General features: G+C 30.6%; 1 long non-coding RNA gene across 1 annotated transcript in view; it reads left to right on the forward strand.

Moving 5' to 3' along the window:
* Nucleotides 1-12,662, forward strand: part of LOC145239847 (uncharacterized) — a 145,593-nt gene that overhangs the window by 97,115 nt on the left and 35,816 nt on the right. Inside the window, exon 3 of the long non-coding RNA XR_013862383.1 lies at nt 2,110-2,214. This is a non-coding gene — a long non-coding RNA (uncharacterized LOC145239847). The remainder of the gene's footprint in view (nt 1-2,109; nt 2,215-12,662) is intronic.

Below are 12,662 nucleotides of genomic sequence, written 5' to 3' on the forward strand. Positions count from 1 at the left end.
TAACAGATAGAATCGCAATGATCAAACCAGAAATTTCTAGCAACACATTACTTCTGTTCTTTCTGTAAATATATACCTCTTTATTGTCTTATTTCTTGTGACTACAATAATATTTATAAATTTGTTATCCGAAATAAATTTTTCAGGCTTAAACTTAATATTATATGGAGTACTATATTCTTTTAGGGAATCATAACTATTATATGTTGTTAAAATGTAATTTTTTGCGCTGTTGCTAATCGCCCCATCCCCTAACCAATCGCAACTGTCATTGTACTCATTCCAAATCAACTTGCAACATAAACTTGTGATTGCTTGTTCTCTTCTCCTCGTTCATAAAAACTGCACTTGCTGTTATTCTGTGTTTTGATCTATTTGACATTTTTATCTGTTTGTTTGTTCTATTTTTACAACTGGAGTGGCTGCTCTTCTAGGTTGTTACGATAGGCACTAATGACGGAAATCCAAAGAGAACTCAAAAGAACGCGCACTAAATGCTACAAGTACACACCAACAGGGGCTTCTCTCCCCTTACACCACAACCTCTCTCTCTCTCTCTCTCTCTCTCTCTCTCTCTCTCTCTCTCAACTATACTATATCTGTACTTTTCTTTGAAAAAACTTCTTATATAAGATCTCATTAACTTTCTTTTTAGTTCTCAATATATATATATATATATATATATATATATATTGCGTCTTAATATATATATATATATATGTTGCGTCTTAGTATATATATATATATATATGTTGCGTCTTAGTATATATATATATATATATATATATATATATATATATATATATATATATATATTATTTATTTATCTATTTAGATACGCTTTGTTTTTATATCTTAACAAACACACAGCTTTTAATTTTAAAAGGCTTGTTATACATAAATAATAGAAAATATTCGTAAAATGTAAATTATACATTTTCTCTCTCTTTCTCATATATATATATATATATATATATATATATATATATATATATATATATATATGTGTGTGTGTGTGTGTGTGTGTGTTTTATTTATTTATTTTGTTAGCGATACATTTTGAATGAATTCAATTATTTATAGGAAAGTGCATTTTTACCTAAATGCGAGTTGGGAATAATTTCCCCTTTGACTAATTTGGTACCCCCTAAATGAAAAGCGGCATATATTATTTTTAAAATATAATTATCCACTGATCCACGTGTTTCGTCGTCTACGACTCATCAGAGTGGCTGAATCTATATATGTATATATAAATTCTTTTTTGGAGTATTCAGTCGAGCAATAAATTTTGATTGTAAATTTCAACTTATAGTTTTAATTTTCTTTCTCTCTCTCTCTTATATACATATATATATATATATATATATATATATATATATATATATATATATATATATATATCCGTCATTGCTCAATGTTGTATATACCTTCAATTCTCTATGATTTTTTATTTAAAAACTGAGCCGTTTTTTTTTTCTCAAATATTATTCTTTGTCCCAATCAAACAGACGAATGCCAAGTTACGTCTTGTTTTTAAAATGACGATTATTTGAAAATAACTACGATCGGAGAAAGTTTTTTCTTTCTGAAAAGAATTAACTCGGAATACATTTTAATCATTCTTAAAGCCATTTTGACACGAGTTACAAAAAAAAAACGAAATAATCTGAACAAAATATTGGTTTATAGAATGAAAGCTATCGATGACAAAAGAAGATGTGCGTTTTTGCAATCTTATATAGTTCCACATTGTTTCTCGCCTGCAAATGGTTACTAATCCCCAATGTTGTCACATCGTTACAGTATTTGTGTGAACAACCTTAAAAAAAAACAGAAGACTACTTTCTCGTTCAACTGACAACGTGCATAGAACGTAGAATATTTCTTTTCGTATTGAAAATAATTAATGTTCATGATAAATTGAATTTTTAACCATATTCATAGAATTTATTAACCATTTGTTTCTGGGATAGATGGCACCATTTATAAATTCTATAAATTTCCTTTCCGTAAAAATGAGGTTGTTTCATTTCGGTTAGATTTTATCTTTCAGAATTTTTGAAACGAAGATAATTTGTATAATTATTTATTCTTTATTTTTTGTAGGAATGATGAGTGCATTATTGGCATAATGGATAGAGCCCCGCCCTTTTGAATCGGCTGAGATCAAACTCGATCGGATCTAATGTAATCATTATCGCACCAATGAAGGTATGAATCCATACTTTTTCTTCAGCTATAAGTAAAATAATAGCTTGTTTTTAAAACAAAATGCGTATAAATCAACATATGTAATTTAAGAATCTCAAGTCAACAGTGACAATAAAAAATATATGCGTACAATACGACATCACATGTTTAAATATGTGATGCTATAACAAACGTCCATAAAAACATTAGATATCAAAATGAGAAAAAAAAAACAGTTCAGTGCATGCCGAGAGGAAGCCAGTAGCAGAAAGAACGAAAAGTAAAACATTGGAAAATTGTATGGACCTGTAAAACTCAGCTTTAGTATAATAGATATATTCCTCCACTCTAGTAGAATGAGATTTTTACTAGTGGACAATGGTTGGCGTTTAACGTAAAGCATTGTTCTTCCTAAAAGAATTGAGCTCTATAGACAATCAGTATACCGAATAAAAAAAATTACATGCACTATAAAATTTCTTTACTTCGTAGGGAAGATAATAGCGTGTATGTAATATTCCCGATTGCTGACCAAACGGTCAGGTTTCGAATTTCAGCTTGAAACGCTCGCCAAGTCTATCCGCGCTAAAGACCGAATTTATAGAAATTCTCTTAAAATCTATAATGCACATTTCTTATAATGTCCTACTGTTTAATGTTTTATGAAAGTTAGGAAAGAGAGAAGGAGGAAGAAAGATGTGATGAGAAAGAGAGAGGGAGGAAGAAAGATGCGATGAGAAAGAGAGAGGGAGGAAGAAAGATGCGATGAAAAAGAGAGAGGGAGGAAGAAAGATGCGATGAGAAAGAGAGAGGGGGGAAGAGGCGCTATTGATGTCGTTTTTCCTTCCTACATTTATTTGTTATCGTCACAAATCATGACAGGAGACGAGTCATTATCTGCCCACAATGACCGAGAAGAATTTGCATTGGCGAGAAAAAAGAAGGATGAACGCTAAAGAGGATGTGAAATCTATTGTTTAAAAATAGCGGGGAGTTGAGGGTCAGAAGTGAATGACTCATGAGACAGAAAGTCTTCCTTGTCCGCGGTTTCAATAGTTCTTCGATCCCTTGTGCATCGTCGAGCACATTTTCATAATTAGGTCATTATCTCCCCTTTATATTGAAGTATGTGTGTGTGTCTGTGCAGTGTCGGCGTTAAGGAACTATCATAACCCCTTTCATTTATATTACTAGTAGATTCTCTTTGTAAACTAACCAATCTGTTGTTGTTTTTAAGCCCTAAAAATTAGAGAGTTATTCTTTTTAAAAAATGTTCAATATTTATTTAAGACATTATATAATTTATGTTAAAATATTAACATTCACCGGAAACAACAATTGTTGCACATGTAATATCTTCTTTTATTCCTTCCCTAAAGGGATTTAGTAAATTACTCCAAACTATTATGAGCAACGTTGTTTCTTATGATTATGCATTGCTTAGCAACTGGCTTCGTTGAGGGGATTAACTTGTAACTTCTCAAGAAACCAAGTATCAAAAGAAGACTGGAAATCTAAACTTATTATTGTTCGTTTATTTCCAATAGCATTGTTTCCAGAACGAAAACAGGAAACAAAAAGTATTAGGTTGCTGCAGAAGTTCCTGCTGCTTTTTTGTTGTTGTTGTTGTTGTTGTTGTTGTCTTTAAGGAAATCAAAGAATTTCAATTGCAAAAGTAAGTTCGTGTGGGAGCCAAGCTCCAAGTTTTTGTGTAGATCCCATCGATTGAAGGTGGCGTGAAATTGTCAAAAAATCACTCTTCATCTTTTCACCAAATTCTCTAATATTTGATGGCCATTTTCCTTCAAAAGAACCCTGAGTTGGTCTTCGTTTATCTTGATTAGTCTTCCAGAACGAGGAGCGTCACTGAGTTCAAAATTACCGTGTTTGAATCTGGTAAACCAATCTCGAATAGTTATCTAAGCTATAGCTTTTTCTCCATATACGGCACAAATATCCTTGGTCACTTAACTTGTTTTGGACCTCGATTAAAAATGAAAAGAAGGAGGTGTCAAAAAAACCCAGGGCAACGCCGGGAACCCCCGCTAGTATTATATAATAATATATAAACCCGTTAGAAATTTTTGGGATACTTAATCTTTGAATATATTTTAACCTAGACACACACACACACACACATATATATATATATATATATATATATATATATATATATATATATATATATATATATATATATATAAATGTAAAGTTGGTTCGTTCTAAAGAAATAAAACCATGTTTATACGTTACCAATTTATTTGAAATTTTCAGACAACCCATTTTTAGAGTCGAGATATGTTTTTATGTTACTAAAATAAATTTACCTAATTAAAATTAAAATATTAAATAAAATAAATATATTTATTTATCGTTTCTGCGAATCTGTTCTGTTGATAAAACTGAACTTCCGGTTCGATTCATTTCACAGCCACGAATTGACGAAAGGTTTAATTTTCTGTTAACTCGATAAGTAAACAAAAAAAAACATATTTCATTTGTTTATCTTCCAAATTTTTTAATTTACACATCTTTTCTTTATTATATAAGGCCAAAAAAAAAAGTTTGTTGCTTGCTTTTGAGTTTTTTTTTTTTTTTTCTATATAAGATTACTCATGCAGAGAGTGATCCGTGCTGAAATAATGTTATTATTTAAAAAGTCATTCTTAACATGGGGAGGTAAGGATGTTTTGTACCTATTCTGTAGTTTAACCTTACAATTGAATAAATAAAAAAAAACATATCGTAAAACGTTATTTAAACGTGGAAATATGATTTAAAAAATAGCGCGGCTCTCTGCATTAGCACCATTTTTATTTATTGTTGTTGTTTCACGAATTTTCGGCCAACTATTCCTCTGGCCTTCATGAAAAGAAGTCCTTTTATAAATGTTCAGTAACTTTTTCCTTTTATTATTCTTAAAGAGTAAAACTTTTCTTATTCATGAAAGGAGTTAAGCCTACGTAAATAAATAAATGTTTGTACACGTGACAAATTATCAATAAATGGTTTAGTTACTTTTTTTAAAAAATGTTTGTAAAAGTGCGAAAGGCGACGTTGTTGTACAAACATTACTCCCATGCTTAATTTCTATACTTATAGGTTTTTGGAATTTTTTTTCACTGGATTATTATTGATTGGACACTAATTAAACAGATTATTAAAAAAAAAATGTAAAAAAGAAATCATTATTTCGACATTTGAAAGTGGTGCTCACTTTTTAGTTACAGCGTTCTGATAAATCAGTCACCCATTTTGTAAGCAATAAAAACGCGGTATATCAAAACCATAGAAAGTAAAAATAATGAGTCTCTACCGCATTTGTAAGTCAGAAATATATTTGTTTCTCAAAGAAAAAAAATAGAGAGAACAGGACTTTTTTTATTGTTTTCATGAAAATAAAGTTTCGAGATTTTTAATTATTTTTTTTTTTTACTTATTTAGTCAGTTTGTGTTTTTTTTTAAATTGTTTTTGTGAAAGGTGAGTTTTTTTTCAAAACTTTTGTTTTGTTTCTTTTTAATTTTTTTAAAGTATTATAAATTTCACTAACGTGCTGGAGAAATGTTTAATAATTTGGTATTTTTTTAGATTAGGTCCACCCCCACAATTTTCCTTTCAATGACGACATTTATAGGTTTCCGAGTATGCTGAACACGCAAATTGCATTGAAATTTTGCGGAAATAAATAGTTGTATTATGCATTGTATTCTTCGGCGGCCATCTTTTTACGTGCACACGCGCCATAAACAAATACACACACGTAAAAAAGATGGCCGCCAAAGATTACAATGCATAATACAACTTTTTATATCTTGATAACTACTTATTTCTGCAAAATCTCGATGCGATTTTCGTATTCAGCATAGTCGAAAACCATTTCAAGTCGTCATTTAAAAGAAAATTAAGGAGGTGGACCTAATCTAAAAATTTACCAATAATTTTTAATCCGGTACGCCTCCCGATACATTGCTTCGTCAACATGCGACCATTTTATATCTCCCGAAGACACTTCCGTATTTAGAAAAATAAATAAATAAATAAATAAATAAAAAGTGACCGATTTACCAGAACGTGGTAACTAAAAAGTGAGTATCCCTTTCAAATGTTGAAATGATTTTTTTTTCAATTTTTTTTTTCATAATCTGGTTAGTGTTCAATCAATAATAATCCAGTGAAAAAATTTCAAAAAACCTATCAGTATAGAAACTCCACCACGTAAGTAAATAAATAAAAAATGTTACGTGCGCATGCGTTAGCCTTGACTAGGGGGGTACTAAGGGAACGACCATTAAATAATTCTGCGGGTCGCCATGGAACTCAACGCCCAAGGAGTATCAAAATAGTTTTCATGATCTGAAGAATTTTTTTTTTGAAAAGTTGGTGATCACTTTTCGATCTAAATTTAACTTAAAATGAGCACCCACTTTCTGGCCACCTGAGGAAGGGGCATTTATTTTCGTGTTTATTGGCTTAAAGGTTTTTTTGACAAGGCAGTTTGGTACGCGAATGCATATTTAGCAGTTTTCGTTTATGCTCACGCATAGCATAAACAAAGGCTACGTCTGTGAAATGGAAAATAGTCCCAGAGTTCAGGGGTTAATACCATGCAAAAGAAATCAAACAAAAAGACTTTTTAGCCAAGAAACACACAGAAAGAAAAAAAATAGCATCCATTTTTTTTCTATCGAATTCATTTGCTGTTTTTATTGAAAACTATTTTCCCCCGGATTTTTGATATAATTTTCCATTAAGGGCTGTGCGTCTCACGTTCGTAAATAACAAAAAAATTTTTGTAGATTTTGGTGTGCTAAAAACGAATCTGCAAACCGTTTCCGTCACAAAAAAATAGTTTTTATGATATGAAGAAATTACTTTTTCGAAAAAGTGGCGATCACTTTTCCATGTAAATTTAACTTAAAATGAGCACCCACTTTCTAGCCACCTGAGAGAGGGGGGATTTTTTCCCATGTTTATTGGCTAAACAGCTTTCGTTTATGCTTACGCATAGCGTAAACGAAGGCTACGGCTGTTAAATGGAAAATAGTCCCAGAGTTCAGGGGTTATTACCATGCAAAAGAAATCAAACAAAAAACTTTTTAGCCAAGAAACAGAAAAATGCCCCTCTCTCAGGTGGCCAGAAAGTGGGTGCTCATTCTAAGTTAAATTTACATTGAAAAGTGATCACCCACTTTTCGAAAAAGTAATTTCATGAATGTCATGAAAACTTTTTTTTTTTGCTACGTAAACGGTTTGCAGATTCGTTTTTAGCACATCGAAATCTACAATAAAATATTTCGTTATATATGAACGTGAAACGGGCCTTAAAGTAAAATAATACCGGATTTTTTTGAGCAGATTTGCCGTTTAGTTGTACAAATATCCTCAAACCAGGTAATCACTAAAAGGGATTTTTAAAAGTCGTCACCTGTATCGAGCAAAAGTTTAAAACCACCGATTATATGCCAGCCTACATCATGGTAACATATATTGAGTGAGTTCCTAACAGTATTTTTAGTTTAAACTCATTTTCCCAAAATTTCCCCAAACTTAACATGTTCGATACAGTCTGCCGCCATTTGTATTTTTCAGATACACCGATAAACATTGAATGTTTTTGAACCGATTATACATTACATAAAAACACTAAAATCTTATCCAGTTAGGTAGAACACTTACTTTTCTTGCCTTTGATAACATTTATTTGTTATATATTTATTTTTTTACAACTTCTTTGTATCTGTGTTTAGTAATATAAACCCTTTTCATTAAATGTAACGTTTAGTCGGCTCGAAAAACAGTGTTTATTGGTGTATTTGAAAACTACAAATGGTGGTGGACACTGTTGATTACTTTAAGTTAGAGAAAGTGAGTTAAAACTAAAAAAACTATACAAAATACTGTCAGAAACCTATCCATTATGCCAACCTATGTCATGATAACATATGTTCGGTGAGTTTCAGACACTGTTTTGTATAGTTTTTAGTTTTCAACTTACTTTCCCAAACTTAACGTATTCAACAGAATTCGCGACCATTTGTTTTTTGAGCCAATTAAACATTTTACATTACATAAAAACACTAAACAATTATCCAATTAGGTAGAAACGTAAATTACCTTACCTTTGCTTTCATTTATTTGTTTTTCGACGACTTTTTCGAATCTGTGTATAGTAACCCCCCTCCCCCCACCATCAACCAAATATTAATTACTAAATCACATTTTTTAAAACAACAAAAAAAAGCATTTAGCGTTTCAACATTTTTGCTACGTTCGGCTTCATCCACTGATTGTTGGTCAAGTCCAAAACATGAATGATTGACAGAAACTCTCGAGGATCCAGATCAAATTCTGCAAGAGCACCATTTTTTTCAGTTTCGCCTTCTTTTTCACTTTTTGCAGTGGATTGCTGTACTAATATAAGAAACATGCATTTTCTCTTTTATTAAATTTTTCCATTACACCAAATTGAGCCACTGCAACGCGTGGCAGGGTACAGCTAGTATATATATATATATATATATATATATATATATATATATATATATATATATATATATATATATGAGAGAGAGAGAGATAGGATGTAGATATTGCTATATTAGATGCGGTGTGTGTTAAAAGAAAAATCAAATTAACTTACTTAGTTACTTTGATTATCATTTTATAAAAAAAATCTAAAAATATTCTAAAATCATCAAACGAAAAATGCGTTACAAAATAATTTCATGCCTATAAAGCTATTTACACAAAAAATAAATATTCCAGCTCGATAAGTGAAACTAATTTCAAATTGTAATCTTAAAATAAGTCAGCAATTTAAGCATAAAAACACACGTACCTTTGGTTCGATGTTAGGAAATTTATACATGTATAGTATTCAAAATATTATGCTGTATCATTAGATTAAAGGACAAATAGTGTGCATAATTTAATATTTATGTAAATACTAAATTGTATATAATTTAATATTTATGTAAATATTAAATGGTATATAATTTAATATTTATGTAAATATTAAATGGTATATAATTGAATATTTATGTAAATATTAAATGGCACATGATTTAATATGTATGTAAATATTAAATGGTATATGATTTAATATTTATGTAAATATTAAATGGTATATAATTTAATATTTATGAATATCATAACACTTTCTTTATTATAAATTTTATTGAATATTTTTGATATTCGCTTTTGCATTTGGGCTATTTTTCCATTTGGAAATGGATTTCTATTTATCTAAACTATATAAAATTTGTTTTCAATATTATGCCCTCGTATATATACATATTAATTTATTTATGTATGTACATTATATATATATATATATATATATATATATATATATATATATATATATATATATATATATATGTCAAAAGCTAGTTTGGTAAATCATCTGAAATCACACAATCAAAGACAGGAACGCTAGTCTTATAAAGGAGCCTTTTACAGCACATCTGGCAACACCATGTTTTCATATTTGTGGTCAAATCTGCATATCTAAAAATGGCCTGACACGACATTCGAGGATTCACAATATTATCACGAAGGAAAGTTTTTATGTCAACCCAATAAGTGTAACTGTTACACTTCCTGACACTTATTTTGTGGATTTCTATCAGTATTTTGCTTATTTCTTCGAATAATATACCATTTTGGGCGCTCCGAAGACAACGCATCTTCGTCAAACAGCTTAATTGTCTATTTACCTTAGCAGCTAGATACTAGTTCCTTTTTGAATCGAATAAAATATTTACATTCCGTTAAAACACACAAGGAGGTATAAGAGTAAAAACCAGAAGAGGATGGCCATAACCACTAATCCAGCAGTATTTTTGGTAACATTCATTTTTTTATATATTTGCATTTTGACTCGCTTAACTAAAGAGATGGCAAACTTCTGTCTAGAATTTGCAATCATCATGTGTGTGTGTGTGTGTGTGTGTGTGTGTGTGTGTGTGTGTGTGTGTGTGTGTGTGTGTGTGAATAAAAATCAGTTTTTATTTATTTATGTTTATGGAGCAATATGTTTGTCGTAGATGTAGATAATGAAGCGTTCTAGGAGGGAGTATTTCGATTTTTTCGCGTATATCTTATATGCGATAAAGTTTATATTTCTACGTCATTAAACGTTTGCCTTTAAAAACTTATTTTATTATATGACTTCGAATAAACATTGCCTTGAAACAGCTGAAAACAACTTTTAATACCTTTGCACATTCTTCTTTATTTAGAACATGATTTTAACATGTTTAAAATCGCTACATATATGCGTGTGTACGGACAGACTGTTTCGCTTTATCACAACTCTTCAGTGTGGCTAGACATGCTAGATCATCTGGAACTAAATCCCAATATTTAGTTTCTTTAACCGTCTGAACATTTATAAGCGAAAAATTTAAATCTTACCGTTTATATAAATAATATCAGCAATCAAAAAGTGCTCTATTCTTTTATAGGAGAAGCCTTGCATTATCGCAAATGACAGCTGGTGATTTCACTACTCACAGTGATCGATCCACAGAGGAATTGAGCGTATACGGCTGTAATAAGAAAAGGTCTCGCTATGAGCCAATGACATAGTAATCTAAACGTTGTAAATTAGCGAGATTTGTGGCGTTTCCCAATAACGATTAGCCTGCAATAATCTAGAAAGAAACGCTTGTTTGGCATCGTCAAAAATTTAATCATGAATACATAGTGAAGAATTTTTAACTCCAGATTTTTTTTTTAGAGTGTGGAATTACTGCAATACTATTCCCCGAATTGGAATTTTTCGTCTGAGTTTAACTAATGTGATCGTGCACCTGTTGCGAAAATGACATACTTAGTAATAATAAACATAAATAAAACTTGTGCACCTGTTTCAAAGAGAGTTGGCTTCTGAATTTGGCCAGTTCGAGCTGATTCAACATTTTTTTTTTTTTCATTTCATTTTTTTTTTCTTCTTAATAAAAGCACTTTTCTTTTTATTCTTCACATTTTCCATTCTTCCACCAAGTAAAAACAAGACGGGAAGCGATATATGTGTACTTCGGTTTATTTAATAAGAAAACATCAAATTTTAGGATACGTCCGTCGAATCTGCGCTTTTAGCGATTGTAATATATTATTTCAAATTTAAGCGTGACTAACAAAGAAAAATTATTTAATGAAGAGTATGAACTCTATTGTTGGCATTAAATATCTGCGTAAAAATACCATTTCTCTTATATTTCTGCCTCCATATAAACTCACAGACCTAGCCGTTTACTATTCCGCGATGCATTTTAGAGTAACGTTAATTCTGCATTTTGTGCTGCTTAAGTTTAACTTTAATCTTAATCACAACACAAGAGTAACCCTAATCCGACACATAATTAGACAAGAAAATTAGGTCAAAAGCGTGTGCGCAGACTACGCATGATTGCCGAGTCTATTTTTTCTGCAAAATTCAATTTCCATTTGTGGGAAACCACTTTTACATGAGACCTCAATTTTAAAAATAAAATTTTTAAAAAAACATACTTAAGGCTTGTGAAACATATCTATCAAATACCAGTATCTGTATTGCTTGCCTCCGCATTCGCTGTCACGAATTTGTGATATTATACTTCTATATAATATTAAAACACTGTAAATTTGGTGTTTTAACTTGTTATTTATTTTGTTTGTCCTCATACACACTTAGTAATGCAATAAAATTATAGTAAACCATAAAAATATAAGCGATTACCGGGCGCAATGGATGACGTCACAAAATAATGACATTTATCAAATAAGAAACAGAAGAAAAAGAGATTTTTTTTATCTATTACTAGCAGGGGTGCCCGGCGTTGCTCGGGTGTTTGGAGGTGTATGCTGTGCAAAAAAAGCAAAAAAACAAAAAAAATGGTTAATTTTTTAAAACTTTGACCCCTATTATGACCCCTTAAAATTTATAGTTTCGGGCTCAAATCACTTTATTAAGTTAGATCCAGGAACCTATATCTAAAATTTCAAGTGTCTAGACCCAAAATTGTCGGAGGAGTTTGGTAGAGTTCTTAAAGGTCAAATCGTTGAAATTTGACCCCTTAACAGCCAAATTTCTGACTGACACCCGAATCTCAGTACCCGGTATTTCAAATTTCGAGTCTATAGACTAAAAATTGACAGAGTTATTGCGTAGGGAAATGTACACAGACAGACAGACACGTTCACTTTTATAGATATAATAGATTAGTATTCTAGAAACATACAACCATGAGCACATTTTTGTGATGTACATCTTAAGGATATATATATATATATATATATATATATATATAAGAGGGAGAGTGACCGAGACCTAAACACTATTATCAGATTTTTTTTCTGCACCGTGGCTAGAAACTTGGAAACTGGATTAATTCTCCACATGTCGAGCTTCTATTCACTGTGCTATATATATATATATATATATATATATATATATATATATATATATATATATATATATATA

This window comes from Euprymna scolopes, chromosome 19, assembly GCF_053919585.1.
Source record: "Euprymna scolopes isolate OS-2025 chromosome 19, ASM5391958v1, whole genome shotgun sequence".
Taxonomy (NCBI): Eukaryota; Metazoa; Mollusca; class Cephalopoda; order Sepiida; family Sepiolidae; genus Euprymna; species Euprymna scolopes.